Below are 4109 nucleotides of genomic sequence, written 5' to 3'. Positions count from 1 at the left end.
GTTTTGTTTTAAAATGTCTATTTGCTATGGATGTTGGCCCCTTGTGGCATTCTAATCATGTATTAAGGATAAATTTTTGCATGTTCATGCATTGTTCATGTTAAATATATCAACAACATGATGTGTTATACCATATTGTATATGCTAGAGCGGATACAAAAGGGGAAGCATAGAATAAGAACACTAAGAACACGAGAGTTACATGATTTAGCCTTGTTAAGTTACATCCACAGAGGAATCCCTTAAGGACTACATTTTTATTGTATAAAAATATAGTACAAAAACCTATGTTACAATGAACCCTAACATGAGTATATATAGGTGACTAAACCCTAGACTACTAGTACAAGTTGGAGTAGGCTTGGGCCTATTACATTGGGCTAATGTGTCTAATATATCTCTAGCACCTTCCCCTAAACTCAAGGTGGAAGCTCAATGAAGACTTCAAATTGGATAAGCACAAGAAGATCACTTGGATATGCCTTAAAGAATTCCTTTGAAGAAACCACAATGAAAAATGTACCAATTGACCAAGATAAGCCCTTTCAAAACCAAATAGAGTCCAAAATCAGAATCTACGCAAAAAACTGAGCAAGATAAGCCCTTTTGAAAATTTTAACTTTTGGTCAAAGGTTAACACAAAAGTCAAAGTCAACGAAGGTCAAAGTCAACGGTCATTCAAAAGTCAACGAGTTAAGGTCAATCAACGGCTACATTGTCGTGGTCGGTTCCGGTTTTCTGGTTCTGGTCATAGATCGGGTTGCAGAGCCACTGACGTCATACAATGACGTGTCAATGACATGGACTAGGGTTGATGTGGACATGCTTGCGTGGTTGCAGATGTGGATTGATGACGTCATTATATGACGTCAGATGACATCAGTAGGGGTTTTTCAGCGTGTGGTTGGAGTATGAGATAACCACCGTCGTGTGCAAGAGAACCTAGAAATCAGTCGGCACGTGGAGGCGCATGTATCAGTGGTTAAAAGTTAGATTTCTTCCATAGGCTGATCGACGATCGACATGGCCGATAGGACGGCGCGTGTGGCTGATGGATGAGCTACACATGAGGAAATCATGGTGGCACGTAGGAGAAAGAGCCGAGGACTCTATCCGCACGTGGAAGCACGTGCGATTGCTTATAGTTGTCGAATTTCTAGGTTTTTCTCGCAAGAGGCTGAGGAGCGCATCTATGTGGTCGGTTTTGTCAGGCGAAGGCTTGATTTGCACAGATTGCTTAGGCTTGAGGATCTTGACACAGCAGTGAGCCACGACAACCACGTGATGCCGTGAAGTCTAGATTTGAAGTTAAGTAGGAGCATTGTGAATTTGTGCTATGCATGTATTAATCTTCTTTACTGTGTAGATATGTTTGATTGATATCAAGAACGAAGTTTGGCTCTAATACCATGTTAAATATATTAGCAATACGATGTGTTATACCATATTGTATATGCTAGAGTAGATGCGAAAGGGGAAGCATAGAATAGGAACACTGAAAACACGAGGATTATGTGGTTCAACCTTGTTGACCTACATCCATGAAGGAATCCCTTAAGGGCTACATTTTTATTGTATAAGAGTGTAGTACAAAAACCTGTGTTACAATGAACCCTAACATGAGTATATATAGGTGACTAAACCCTAGAATATTAGTACAAGTAGGAGTGGGCTTGGGCCCATTACATTCGGCTAATATGTCTAATATATCTCTAACAATTATATATATATAGTGTGTGCACACTAGGTCTTTGATAAAATGTCTCTATGGTATTTTTGTTTTCATTTTTTTGGACTCTAATGAGTACCAAACTTTGGAGTTTTTCATGTTTCATCATTAGGAACATGTTTGGTTTATTGGTTGTGTATTTTACACACCTTGTCCCACATGTGAATTTCTCACGCTTTGTTTATGCATTGCACATAGCAACCTCTTGCACACACTTTTGCTAGCCTTGTCATGCCTTGGTCTATATCTTATTTCCTCATCCTTAGCATGTCATGTTTTACTTTATGCTTTGTTGCATTGTGTTTTTAAGGTGTTTTGTTTTTTGTTTGAGCTTCATTTTCTCAATAATCTTGCACCCTTCATGCATCATTATCCTTGTTCATATTTTTTTTTTCTTTCCCTCCTTTCTCTTGATTCATTTGTCTATTAATGACAAAAAGGGGGAGAGTATACTAGAGTGTATTGTCATTTCTTATGACTCTTGTGCGCATTCTTAGAGGGAGAAATTCTATCTCGTGCACATTTGTAGGGGGAGAAATTCCATAGAAGAGATGCATATATCAAGGGAGAGAAGACATCTTTTATAAGAAAACCTTGTTTTGTTTGCTTTAGATTATGTTTGTTTTTATGGTGCTTTGAGTTATGTTTAGTATTTATGCTTTGTTGCTCTTATCGCTTCATGTTTGTGTGTTGGACATGCATACAACTTATGCTATTGCGTTTTTTTTAATTGCATGTTTGGATGATCATTTGTTTTGCTATATGATCATTATAGTCATTTCCAACTTATGCTATATGATCATTTGCTTTAGATGATCATATGTTTCACATCATATTTAGTTTATATTTACTTATTACATTATACTTGTCCTTTATTACTTGCTATAACTTGAGGGTCTAATGTGTTTTGTCCAAATGTTTCAGGTTACAGGTATATATGTTCCAAGTTCATTACAGGTTTTAGATTTAGGTGTGAGTGAGTTTTGCCATTGTTCCCAGACTCACGTTTAAGTCTAGAGTCTATTATATGGTGTTTTTGTCACGGAATAACCAAAGGGGGAGATTGTAAAGTTGTGATTTACAACTATGTTTTATGTTTGTTTATTCTAATACAAAAAGTGTTGTAATTGTATTAATTTTGTTCCTTGTATTTTATGGGATTTTATTGTATTTGGTTTAGTATTAAGTTGGTGAAGAATTAAGCTTGCAATGAAAATCAGTGCAGTTTCGTGACTACCTCACGAGAATCTCGCAAATAAAGGTTCCCACAAAAAGGCCACATGAGAAGCAGATGTTGGAATCAAGTGTCAGGCTGTATTTCGCGAGTACTTCGCGAGAAAGGCCATCTCGCGAGGTACCCACAAAACTCTCCGCCTGGAGGATTTTAAGTGTGACTTTCTTATCTTTCACCCATACTATATATACCCTTATTACCCACAAAAGTAAAAGAGGCTATTCAGAGAAAACCCTAGAGATGTTTCTACAACACACCCACCTTTTAGAGAGAGAGCTACTCATCCTTTAGTGTGAAATCATTATAGTCTCTTCTCCTTCCCTCTCCCATCATTATACCTTGAGAGGATATTTTTACCCAAACATATTCAGAGTGTAAAGAGTGTTTTGGAGCTTGGGAAGCTTTGGAGATTTGCCAAAAGAAGTTAGTGAGGCTTGGTGGATGCAATCAGGTGGTATTGCAAGATCCGGAAAGCTAGTGAAGACAAGACTCTAAGATGTCTGTTGGTAGAAGGAGCTTGGAGGGTTCAAGTACATTGGGAAGACTAGGTTTGAAGGGTTTTTTGTTATTCGTGTATTCCAACTTATTCACTAGTGGATCGATTTCGACTTGAAAGGTCGCGGAGAAGTTTTTCGCCGAGTTCTTCGGTTTCCTCTTCAATAACACGTCTTGGTGTTCTCTTGTGTTTGCATCTCTCTTCCCTTACTCTTGAAACTTTATATTTATTGTTGCTTGCTTGCTTGGCTTAGAGAGTAGTTTCAGTGATTGCGCTTCATTTACTCTTGTTCCGCACTTAGATAAGTTAGAGTAAAAACAATTAAGCTATAATTTTAAAATTGGGGGTCTAAACAAGTATTAGTGTTTTACACTAATTTGAGCTTTCATATATCATCTTGACTTCTTCAATGTCTTGCTTACTCATTAGGTACATTTTTCTTCCTTCAGTTTTTAGTCTGAAATGGTTGAGTAATATACGTATGTGAAGAGTCCAAACGTGAAGTATCATGTTGTTTTGGTCTCGTTCTAGCCAAAATCAATCAAGCATACTAAATCCATATATACATATGCCCTAAACTCTGAAAAGTGAAATAAATATAACAATAACAATAAATTAGTCCTCAATTTTGAGGTTCGACATTTATTCTC

Source organism: Quercus lobata, chromosome 3 (genome assembly GCF_001633185.2).
Source record: "Quercus lobata isolate SW786 chromosome 3, ValleyOak3.0 Primary Assembly, whole genome shotgun sequence".
Lineage (NCBI taxonomy): Eukaryota > Viridiplantae > Streptophyta > Magnoliopsida > Fagales > Fagaceae > Quercus > Quercus lobata.
This window is presented reverse-complemented; position numbering follows the sequence as displayed.